The following is a 12801-nucleotide window of genomic DNA, read 5'->3' on the forward strand; positions in this document are numbered from 1 at the left end:
TGCCATGGGGACAGGCGAGGGCTTATTTTTGCTCTTTGTGAGGCTCTGCTGAAGGGGCCCCTCATGCCACCTCTCCTTCCCCAGCACTCCCATACATCATAGTGGCAGCACCATGGATATGAGCACTGCAGGCGGGTGCAAGGGGTGCAAGGCCGTGCTGCCAAGCCACGCTCAGGTTACCACTGCTTCTGCTAAGGAAACGTGGAGCAGCTTATGGAACAGCAGGCTTTGTGGTGGGCAAAAAAGCTCTGCTCATTCCCTGCAGGACAATGTGCTCTGCACCTGGACGGGGGCTGCATGGTGCTCAGCCACTGTGCCCCATCCACGTGCCAAGCAATGCTCAGAGTCACTCCTCCTCCTTGCAAACACACTGGGAGAATCCATCTGGGCTCTTTCCATCATTAAAAATTGCCATGTTTTGCAATTTGCACATTTTCTCCATGAGCTGGACCAGCTTTGCTTATCCTGAAGCTGGCAGGGCTTGTGGTTGCAACAAGAAAAATCCCCATCAAAATACATTTTGCAGAAGAGTTGAATCCAAGAGGCTCAAAGTCTGGTGGTGGTGCCAGGAAGCTCTGCAGAACGTGGCCCTGCTGCATCCCATGTCCACAGCCAGCTCCACTGGGACTTTGGTACCCCCAGGCATGAAGAGCTCTATTGAGGGAACCTCAACCCTATAAAGAAGAACACATTTCCAGCTAGAGAGAAGCCCACCACTCTCCTGTCAGCCCTGCGTTGCCCCCTCAGCAACAACAGCCCTGGCGCACACCTGGCTGGCACAGAGCACATGGGATCAACGTGAGGGCAGGGGGTGCTCAGGGCAGAACACATTTCTGGAGTGAGCTGGGATTCCCCCACACTCCCCAGTAGCACCAGCAGGATTGCTGTTTGCAATGGCTGTGAAGTCGCAGAGCCAACGCTGCAACCCATGCTGGTGGATCTGTGGCAGTGCAGCAGAGGGGCAGACAGGCAGAGCCCTTAAAGGCCTTTGCATATTTACGGCTAAGTGCTTGGGCAGGAGTTGCACGCTGCTCATCATCATCCTAGTAACATTTCCAAATCAAATTCTGAGGTCCAACCCTGGTGGTAGACACTTCATGGTGAGTTTAAAAGAAACAAGCAGCACGAGCCCAGCTGTGCTGTACTGCAGACAGCACTGGGCAATTACAGCCACTGGGACACACATCTGTCCTGAAGGACTGCGCTTTCCTATGGAGCTGCTGAGCAGTGCTGCATGGGATGCTGTGGCAGTGGGTGTGACAGGACAGGTGTTGGGATGGCGATTATTTCTCTGGATGCTCTTTCCCTCCACGTGTCTCCATGTGTCCCCCTCCTGTCAGCACAGGAGCTGCTCTGGGTGCTGCAGCTGCCCTCCCTGTGCTCCGATCACTGCGTGTGAGCCCAGCAGCCCTCAGCCCAGCCAGGAGCTGCAGCTGAGAGCAGGAAATCTCCTCCTGATGGAAGCCTGAGAGGGGGAGGGCAGTGATGTGCTGTGTGCTGCGTGCACTTAAATAACCTCATCTGCTGGTTAGCATTCAAAAGACCTAGTTTAAAAAAAAAGAAAAGGTTTGCAAAGCACAGCTGCATTTTATGTAGGTCTATCCAAATCTGCCTGTTTTTGTCACAAGATGGCTGAGAAGGCACTGACCCCAACTGTCCATCCTTTTCCATGTTGTATGGATGTCCTCTCAAAGTGGCAGCAATGGAGCACCAGTGTGTGAGTTGTGTCCCAGTGTGCGGGCGGCCACTGCAGCCACCAACAGCCAGACTTGACCGAACCGCCCCCACATGATTCTGTGAAATAAATGTGGGTGGCCCCACCTTGCTGCCCATACGGCCTCCATGGGCTGGCTCACCACAGGGCATCAGCAGCGCTTCGTGTGGGAGCTCTGCGGTGCGGGGCTGCCTGCATGGGCACAGCCTGCAGGCACCGCAATCTGTGCCTTGCCAGGCTGGGAAGCGAAGGTCATGAAGTAATGGGATCCGGTGCCATTTATGAGCAGTTGCTCATCGCTGAGAGCAGCAACATTTGATCGGGGGCCGCCCTGTGTGGTGCGTGCTGCCCTGGGTTTCCTTGCCTGCTTTTGGGCCTTGTGGCACCAGGGGGAACCCCCACAGCTCAGCTCTCCTGCTCTTCAGCACCTCTCATCCGCATGTAGATGTGAGCCAGCACAAGGCAAAGTTTCCTTTTAAAGCCTGCTGCTGGATTGTGGAGTTTAGTGATTTCCCCTCTTGCCTCTCCAGCACCAGTTGGTGCCTCTGTCCTGCTAAAAACATGACAGAGGTTTCTTAAGATATCCTACTGGCATCCAGACTGGGCAGCTCACCCCTGGCAGCACTGCTGCTCTGCGGGGATTACTGCGTCCCTTTGGGTGATGCTGTGTGGTGGCACTGGGTGCTCCCTGCTCTATATTTGGCTGCTGTTGAACACACAGAGCACCGGTTCTGAAGCTGTGGGTGATGCTGAAGTGCAGGTAATAAATGGCTTATGTGATCTGGGCAGAGCCGCTTTGCTGAGTGTGTCTGAGCCACGCAGGCTGCTGCTCCCTTTGCTGGATGGCTCCCTGTCGGTGTATCCTTTCTGTTTGAAGGTTACAGGTATGCTCATCAGTTGTGTGCTTTAGACGAAAGCATCACCAGGGGAAAATTCATGCTGGGGGTGTTTTGTGTACGGGTCAGCAGCTGATTTAAGCAGTCAGCAGAGATGGTCTGAAGATTCCAGCACAATGCAGCAGCTCGGGGTTTGTGTGCCATCCTCTGCCATCCCTGTTTGCCTCTGGGCACCTCGAGCACAGAGTTCCTCTGCACTGCATTGGACTGACAGCACTTGGGCTCTCCAAGCAAACTGTCCTGGAGCCCAGCACCGGCTGAGCCAGAAATCGGCAGTTTCTGGGGTTCAGTAACAGCCACGAATAACAGCTTCCACAGCCCAAATTTGGACCAACTGCCATTCAGATTTCTGGTCCAGAACAGTGGCCAGAGGGGGACCTTCCTGGGATCAGGCATCCTGCCCTTGAAAGCTGCAGGAGCTGCTGGCCTCCTGCCACCCTAAAGTACCCAGCAGATTCATTTTGTCCCCTCACCACTCACAGGGGCTATGATCCCAGCAGCACAGCAGGATGAAACCCCAGCTGTGCTCTGGGTAAAAGCCCCATCTCCCATTGCCAGGACTCTGCTTGTTCCCCAAAGGAAACCTTTGGGGTCACAAAGCCCCACTGCTTGGCTAGGGGTGGGGAAAGCAGAAGAAAGATTAAAAGGATCAAAGCACTCAGTGCCAGTTTTCAGATGGGGATGAACGAGTGCTCTCTGAACCACAAGAAAGATGAGATTTGTTCCCAGCTGTGCATCTGCAGCTCATCCTCACGATGGGACGAAGAAAATCTCGACCCAAATAGCTCCCAAGCACTCTGGGCCCGGGTCCCTGCCCCTGTCTGCCCTGTCCTGCTGGCAGCCTTGGCTGCACAGCTCCATCTGCACACACTGCTCTGTGCTGAGCACAGGGGACGGTCAGCAAATCACGTTTTTTCAGAATATATTCCTTCCCTGCAAAGCTGATGACTATTCCCATATTTTTAAAAAGACTTAAAAAAGAAAAAAAAAGGTTGTTTGTGGTGCTAATGGGATGGGATGAGCTCAAGCTTTGTGCCATTTTTAGCGCTCTTGGAACCAAGAGAAATGGAGGAACTGAAAATATATGCTTAATCGCCCCCAGGAAAGACTGCCATAATATTTTGGGTTGCATAAGCAAACTAAATTGGAAATCTGGAATCTATTCAAGACCTTTTGATCAGGGAGCTTTGCAAGTGCAGGAAAGTAAAAACACAGACAGATGGGGATTAGAGTTGAGCATCAGGAGAATAATTTCCTCTTTTAATTTCAGTTCCGCCAACGTATAAAAGCATTAACAATCCCCTTACATAACTGCGTCGCAGCGGCCGCGGCAGAGCAGCCGTGCTGCCTCCGGGGGATTCACACCAGCAGGGAACCCCGGCTCCAAACCTGGGCTGTGTTGGGACTGAAGGCGGTGCTGAGGTGGGCAGAGTGGGACCACAGGGGGATGGCAGCTCCATGGAGATGTGGCTGGGTTGGCAAAACCCATCTGAACCACCTGCAAAGCCCAATCCGCCCTGCTGGGTCACTACAGCAGCTTCAGAGGGAGGAGGAGGATTAGGCTGAGGAGCGAAGGAAGATATTTTTGCCAATTGTTTGCTAGTGGGAACAAGAGGCCGTGATGCTGTCAGTCAGAGCAGGCTCTGTGCAGCAGCTGCCATGGCCCTGAGCTGAGGCCGAAGGCTGGCACGGCTGCCCGCTTCTTCCCCACACCGCTCTCCTCATCCCAGAGCACATTCTGCATACGGTGCTGTAGTGGTGCGAAAAGTACTAAAGAGATGGTTTGGGAAGGACTGGCTGCTAGCAGGACGTGCAGCTCACATGTGGAGCACACCACAGTACCCAGAGACACCGAGAGCTGCTGGCACTGGGACTGCAGCGTCTGCTGCCACTTCTTTCAGGGAGCACAGCTCTCTTTAGATCTTTCAGCAAGCAGATGTAACTGCAGTTACCCCTGAGTGCATCTCCATCTCACTACATGAGCTGAGGTGAGAGCAGGACAGAAATTCTGTATAGCAGCTCTGCTTCTCCTCATTTCAACTAATATCTCACCTGGGAGGAGGGCTGTATTTCTGTCATCGTGGATGGAGCTCTGTGTTGGTGTGAGCTTGGTGGAGCCCTGCAGGAGGCCCAGCACAGTGCTGGCTGAATGACCCCCACCTGCAGGAGCCCCCGGGGGCCGATGGTGCAGCTGCAGCAGTGGGGGGATGTGTGAGGATCTGCCCACCCCCGGTGGAGCAGGGCCTGATGAGTGCAGAGCACAGCCACGTGTCAGAGCTGGGGCTGGCGGCTGCTTTGGGCCCTGAGAAATCAGCTGTGTGTGAACGGCTCCCTCCAGGCTCATCAGCCACCATAAATACGGGAAAATCAGTTGGAAGCAAAGCGAGTTCTACACGACTGGCACATCATCGCCGTTCAGATGGGTGATATGTAGGTGCGCATGAGATCACAGCCTGCTATTTAAAGAGGAAACCTCTACTTACATAAATGTCTGATTATGCAACTGTCATGGAAACCAGAGATGAGGAGGACACACGGGGTGGGTTTGTCCGTTCCCCGGAGCGCCGGGCTGCTCCGCGCTTTGGGTTTTGCTCAGGACTGGCAGAAATGCACGGTGCTGCTGGGCGCCTTGCTGGAGGAGACGTGGCGTGTAGTGAGAGCTGAGCCATCACTTCTGTAAAGGTGATTTGCTTTGGAAACTCGAGAATAGAAGTGCTGTCAGTTCCTGGTGGCACCTGGTGACGCCGGCTTAGCGCAGCCCAGCGCCTCCGCAGCCGTATGCCATGGCTGTCATGACCTGACCATGTCCAGCATCTGAAACGACGCTTCTCCAGAGCTGCACTGACCTCTCCTTCATCTTCAGTCCTGAACTGTGCTGTCTTTCAAACAACATCTCACCACGCTGTTTCTGCACCCTGCCAGCACTGCCTTTGCCAGTGTGTGACTTCACTTTCTGATCTCCCATGGGTCAGCCTTCCTAGCCACGCTCGTTTTTGCTGCTACACAATGAAAGCAAAAATCAGCATTTCAATTTCTTTCCCTGTTTAAGAAACCTCAGGCATCGCATGCGCTAAATGGCTTTCCTGTGACTTTAAAGGAATGTTTTAAGATAAATGTAGTTATATCTGTGTTTCTCCACCTTTACCTATATTTCCATTCTGTCTTTGACTCACCTGCTCCGCTGCCTTCCGAGAAGGAATTTTTTTTTTTTTTAATTTGAATTGGATTTAATTTTGGTTTGGTTTCCTATCGTGACCAGAGCGTGCTTATTTCACACAAAACCCCACTGTGGACAATACTTTGCAGCCACTGCTGAACTGAGACAGATTTGGCCCTAGCAGTGAAACAGAATGGCAATGGCTTGATGTATGAGAAGAACACACCAGCTATTCACCTTCAGTCACACAACAGCAGCACATGGGTTGCGTAGGCAAACAGACTTTTATCTTTTTTTGGAGCGGGTCAGATGAGTTCTGAGCTCTTCTATGCGTAATTCCTGAAAGCAAGAACCCGCCTTGTTATGCTGCCAGGAACGATCTCCCCCCAGTAGCACTGCCCTGTGCCCATCGCCCTGCAGCTGCTGCCCGCATCGCTGCTCTCCTCTCCTCCAAGAACAGAGGTTCCCTCAGGAGTAATCCCTGAATTTCATGTGCAAGAACCTCCAAGATCCTTCGAAATAATTTCAGCATGAGATATCATTAGCAAGCTAAAATCAAAGGCACGAAGGCTTGCATATTTAATAGATGGAAAAGGCTTTCTGCAAAACGAGAACCACATTGGGGGCGTTGGGAGATTTCCCTGGTGCAGATTCCAAACGGGGCCACGGGCTGGGCGTAAAGCGCACAGCCGCCATGCATGCAGCACAGGAGTGATTACATCCTCTTTTTCTAAATTATGTTCTCAGGAAACATCTATATGGTTTGCATGGGTCTAGATTACACTCTCAGAATAGAATGTTCTCTGCACAAAGAGCACAGTTGTGGTAGATCAATGAGAATGCACTCAGAACCGTCAGCTAAAGGTAATGCGAGTCCTTAGTGCAGCATCAGGGAGCATGGTTTGAAATTCCTATTTTCCCAACTTTGCCTTCCTCCCTAGGAAAGCAACACAGCAGAACCACTCAGAAATTCATAAGGTTTAAAAATAAAATACTTGTCTCTTCTCATTCTCTGCCCAGTTTTCCCTGGGTGCTTTTTCCCAGCTCAGTGCATGAGCATTGTGTTTTCTTCAGGAGATCTCAGACGGCTGCTGGGTTTGGGGCTGCTTCCCACTCCTGTGCTGGGCGGCCCAACGCCTGGAGCTGCGTGCTGGGAGCACAGCCCTGCTGCCAGCCCACTGCTGGGCCCCGTCACATCAACCTCCCAGAGTTCCACATCTTCAAAGTCAGCAGAGGCCTCCCCATAGGAAACAACAGGGTGATCCTGGGGTAGAGGTGAGAGTGAGACACAGACCTTTTGCCTTGCTGCCATTTAATGTGTGCTGCTCATTTCCACGGGGTGAGCAGTCTGGCTGCCTTTGGACATATCCTGCAAGGGAGACTGACGTAAGTGCCATCAGAGTGTCCTCTGCTGGTCCCCATGATTTTCTGTTATTGAGGAAAATGGGAAAGTGATGTGAATCTTCTGTCAGCCTATTAATCCCACGTCCCCTTCACGGACATTAATTCAAATGTGAAACCTGAGCTGGATGAGAGCCCTGCACCCACAGCAGCGCACGTCCCAGGCTCTGTGTGGGTCCGTTCATTGCTGCGTGGCACTCACTGATCGTGGCGATTGTGGTGGAAAACTTTCTCCTCAGCGACTCAGAACAAAAAATATCTTATATGGAATGTGTCCATTTCTTCAGCTCAGCTAATTACTCGGGTACCGGTACGTTTCACTTCTCTGCAAGCAGTGCAGGCGAGCAGATTCCATTCATAACTCACATACCGAATGGCTTTGGCACCTTCCATTTTAGTGGCTTACTTTATTAATACGGAGGTGGTTTTTGTTGTTGTTTTTTTTTTTTTCTGAATGCTTTTTCCCTCTGGGCAGAAAGCTGCTCCCTTTTCGTCACAGCCTCTATAATGAATTGCCATGCACAAAGCCGGTCATACAATACGCAGCAGCAGCGCCGAGCGAGAATCTTTGGGAAGAGTTTCCATAGAAACACTGACGTCCTCCTGGCGAACAGGACACCGAGTTCTTTCAATGGGAGGTATGGGGTTTTAAAGGAGCAGTTGGGTGGCAGGGAGCCAGGCAGGCAGAGCCATGACTCTGCATCTCCCAGCAGAACGGGGGGGCTGCAGTGGGTGGCAGAAGAATCACCAATGACCCTCATGTTAGCAAAACGTCAGATTTGATGGAGTTGCCGAGCGCTGCTGCGTACAGCTTGGCAACTAATTAAACTGCTGGGCACAGAGAGCAGAGGAGCTGGGAGCCGAGGGCAGCAATGCCAGGCTGAGAAATACCTGCTCCTAAAACCTTGTTGGGTTTTGTCACTGATTTGGTCGCCAGAAGCCTTGAACTGAGCACAGGAGCCGTAATGCTGCTGAGCCCCCGGGCCGGGCAGGGTGCATCCCGCTGTGTGCCCTCAGCTCCAGCTCTGCTTGGAACAAGACAAGTGCTTGGCTGACGTTCCAGCTCCACGTTTTAAATAGCCACACGTCTGCCCGCTGCGCGGTGGCAGAGCAGCCCTGTCTGGAAGAGGCTGTTTCTAGAAGGAAAACAGTCAGAGGAAATGTTTTTGCCAGAAATGCTGGAAATGGTACAAAACCAAAAGGGAGCGTGCAAAGAGAACTCCCCACCAAATGCAGTGCGTGTTGGGCAGCAATGCTTCGCTTCAGAGCGATGCCCAGGTGAGATGAGAGAGGACACAGAGCTCCTGCTCACCGGGCAAGGTGTGCGCCAGGCTGGCACGGGGCCGGGCTCCCAGGGCTGCTGTTCCATCCCTCTGCCAGAGGCTGGGGCTCTCCTCGCTGCTGCGCCTCACGGCTCGGCTCCCAGCTGCGATCTCCTTCATGGGTCGGACAACCCTGGGGGCAGCCCCACGCACACACCTCTGTTACCCTTACGTGTGCGGCTCCCTCTGGGCTGCAGGTGTGTGGCATTCCAAAATGCCGGCTGGGTCTGCATGCCTCTGCTGCTGTGTGTCTCCTGGCTGAGAACACAAGGCATCCATAACTCCACCACAACATGTCAGCAGCCCCAGCTGTTCTGCACCTTTCCAAATCTGCTCTCGGGAGTCTTCAGCTCTGCGCCGAATGCAGCCGTGGAGCTGCAGACCGTAACCACTTGTCCTTTGCTGTTCTCAGAAATGGCAGCTATTCATACTGCTGATGTTGCAGTGCTGAAACTTCCGTGATGGAAGTTAAATTATTTCAGATCTATGTGGTCTGATGCTGCTTGCTGTTCTGGTTGATAATTTCATAACTAAGACATTTGTTAACCTGTTGGGGTCCAGAAAGGATGTTTGATATCAAACACGGAATTGATCTGTTTGCAGAATGTTTGTGTGGAGATTACTTCACCTAAACCTGCTCAGCAAGACCTGCTGCAGGCGCAGGGAAGCCAAGAGTCAGCGAGCCAAGGGAGCCTGGGGAAGAGCCCCAGTGCTGGGGATGTGCTCAGGCTGTTTCAAAGGATGATGGCAGGAACTAATTTCAAGGAAGCAGGAGAGAATTAAAAACAGACCTCCACCCTTAACGGTCCTACCTCTTTCAGCCATTAGTCTCAATATTTTGATGCAGAATCAGAAATGCTTTATCCTATTTTGTAGTTAGGAAAACAACGCCTGTGCAGGCTGGTGACAGTTCACTGAGGACATCCCCAGAATGCAGGCACAATGACCCAGTTCAGAGCTCTGCACACAGGACAATCTTGTAGAGGTGTTGGGAATAAGGACCAATTTAGGATGAAAAAGCCACTTTAGTTCAGCACTTCATCCTTACTTACAGTCAGGTGAATGTGAAGGCTCATTATGCCTTCTCAATTACCATAATTCCATACGGTGTTCAGACAGCGGGTGATGAACTCGATTGAAATGCATGGCTCGGCTTTGCATTTGGCTTTGCATGCAGTGGGAAGGGCAGAGGCAGCCTGCAGCACAGCAGTGCGACCGCCTGGGGCACGGCCAGCGTGCAGCTGGGTGAGCTCAGTGCCCAGGGACACCTCCCTCTGTGGGGCCTGCAAAAACAGAGCGCTCTGCTGGGATTCATTTAGGAAGAAGCAGTTAAAGTGGGAGAACACAACTGGTCTGACTGCAATTGTGGCCTCCGAGCGCTTTCCTGTGGCACTTCTGCAAGAGCGAGCAATGCATGGCATGGTCTACTGGACTGAAATGAAACCACCGCCAGAGCCATTCTGAAGTTCTTCTAAGGCAGATCTTGCAGCTCCCCTTGTGCCAATCGCTTCCAGACTCTGAAATCCAGAGGTGCTGGATATATGCGTGGTACCAGGGCACTACTTTGGGTGAGGGGAATCCCACTGGAATGAGACACAACCCGTGCTGCTGGCAGGCGGGCCTGCAGGCTGTGGGCACAGCGCTGCCCCGCTCCTCCTCCCAGAACTGAGCCTGGTGCAAGCATGGAGCAGCGCGTTCCCTGTGCTGCATCACTCCAGCCTCCTTTCCTGCAGATCCCGCTTCTTTTTCACATCGGCGCTGATCCTAAATGTAGGACACAGATGCTCAATCCTGCCTTCTGGGCTTTCATCCATCAGCTTTGCAAAGTTTTGGTGATACAACAGTAATAGAAAGCTGCTTGTGCTTAACGACACAACATGGGGAAAGCCTTTCCAAAGGGTTATTCATCTCTGTTTGCTACTTATGCCATCTGAAAATGAAGTACTTCTTTTGGTAGTGAAAAAGAATGCGCGCTCCATCCTTCAGAACACCGCTGGGCCTCCAGCACAGTCAGCAAGCTGGTTTGAACACTGATGTTTGGTAAAGATCACTGATCACTGAGCGAGGAGCTCGGTGCTGCCCGGCACAACAGAGATCCCAGCGCACAGAGCAGGACAGGAAGGAGGAAAGCATTCTGCTGAAGACAATTTAATAGCAAAAACTAAGCAGGGCCATAACAATTACAGCCACCTAGTGGGCAAAGGTTTGTTTTGTCTCATTTTTGCATCTGCTTTTACTGTTTTTCATGAATACATGAAATCTGAAATACTTTCCTTCTGGCGCTGTGCCTGGCAGCGTTTGGACAGTCAGGTCCCACCACGCACTGCTGCTCTGACTCGGCCGTACTGGGATGTCTGCAGCCAAAGGGACAGCACTGCTGCTGCAGGCAGATCTCCTTTCCGTGAGCAGCTCTTTAGATTTTGAGGTCAGGTCCATGACGACACAACCTTTCAGTTCAGATGTCGAGGAGCCAGCAAGGCTCCCAGCTGCCCCAGCAGCCGCTGCTCTGCACACATCCCTTGGCTCTCGATGTCCTCCATCACTCCAGGAGCTCTTCAGGCATCGCAGGGTAATTCATGTTCGATAGCAAATCTGGCGGGTTTCTACTGAAAAAGAAAATTGGAAAGTAAGTATTTCATCTAAATCTTTGCATATCAAAAGGAAGAAAAAGCACATGCTTCTCTTTCTCTTCCTTTTATACACAGCATATGGGCTGAAACTATGAACTTCAGATCTGAATTTCAGCAACTCCAAAGCATCTCGATTTAGCCCATAATAAGATCCACACTGAGGGTTCACAACAGCTTTTGGATCCACCTCAGAGAGAGGGAAAAGGTCCTCTGTGAGGGTTCACTCTTTTAGAAGTGGGGTTTTCTGTTGTTTTTTCTTTTAAACTTCACTTGTACTCAAGATTTTAAAAATGTATTTACAGAACAAACCTCTGCATAACCTCCCCAGGTTTTTGGTTGCACGCGGTGGAGCAGAATAGCAGACCGTGGGATTTTTAACCCTATGACGAGCTGTGAATTTTGGAAATCCTCTTTGGCACGCATTCAAGCCAGCCTTAATGAGAAACGCCCCATGCCAACCTCATGACTCAGCCCAACCCGCAGCTTCTGACACCCATTCCACAAGTCATTGGCCTTCCCTGGGAAGAAAACAAGGCTGCCCCTCCCTTCCTTCCTGCAGCCGCAGGGGCTGCTGCTAAGCCAGTGCATCTTTAGCATCAGCAGGATTTGGTGTTGATCTCGTGCCTGCGGACTCTGAGGGGAGCTGGTGGCCGTGGTTCCTCCAGCCTCGCAGCCCTGCTGCTCTGAGCAGCTCCTCTGTGCCACCCTGGTTTGTGTTCAGGGCATGGGAGACTTTGTGCAGCCAGCGTGCAAAATCCTTCTGCAACTCCGGTGCAAATCTTTCTGAAGACAGCTACGCATCAAATACATCGTGATGTTGCTTCTAAATCCTATATATATATTTGCAGGAGGTACATACCCACGTACTGTCTGTATTATTATCTATACGGTGTATGAATATCCAAGCTGCCGCTACCCAGAGGGAGCCAATGTTTGCAAAGGGAAATGCTGCTCAAATACTGCGGTGCTGCAGAACTGGGAATGCTGGGGAAAACCTCACCTGTGCCCACTGCATGGCCCCAGGGAGAGGCAGCAGCGATGGGCAGCGGCTCAGCTCCGCCATTGCGAGTTTCTTGACCTCTAACACTTTGTTTTGTTTTTAATCATCATTTTTTAATCTTGGCCTTTTCCATGCATGAGCTGCACAGCACAGCGCACCATAAAAAATCTCAGATAGAGCCAGATCTGCGATGCAGTTACCAGTACCTCATTAACCTTTATCTTGACAAGTGGAAATAACGTGCTGTGATTCAGGGTAAATTTTTCACTTGCAGAGAAAAAGTGGTGCCAAAAGGAAGCAAACAAGCTAGACATGAACCAATAAAAGTCTTGATGGTAGAAAACAGCAGGGCCGGGCTGGCTGGGCACACTGCTGATGTGCTCCCATGTGCTCTGGGTGCCATCAGCACAGCACACAACCCACTGAGCCCCAGCAAAACGGGTCCTGGCAGGACGGAGCTCAGCCCAGCCTCTGTTCTTCTGCAGCCTGCGGTGGCCGGCAGAGTCCCCCAGAGGAGATGGCAAGGCCAATGAGTAATAAGGAGAACTGATGTTTTCCCAAGCAGAAACCAGCCTGACTCACCACTATTTTGTTTCTTTTATTGTTATTTGTATTGCTTTGATGCCAGACATCAGATCTCAGTTATTGAGCTCCGGGTTTTATCACCATATAACAGAAGAA

This window comes from Lagopus muta, chromosome 18, assembly GCF_023343835.1.
Source record: "Lagopus muta isolate bLagMut1 chromosome 18, bLagMut1 primary, whole genome shotgun sequence".
NCBI lineage: Eukaryota > Metazoa > Chordata > Aves > Galliformes > Phasianidae > Lagopus > Lagopus muta.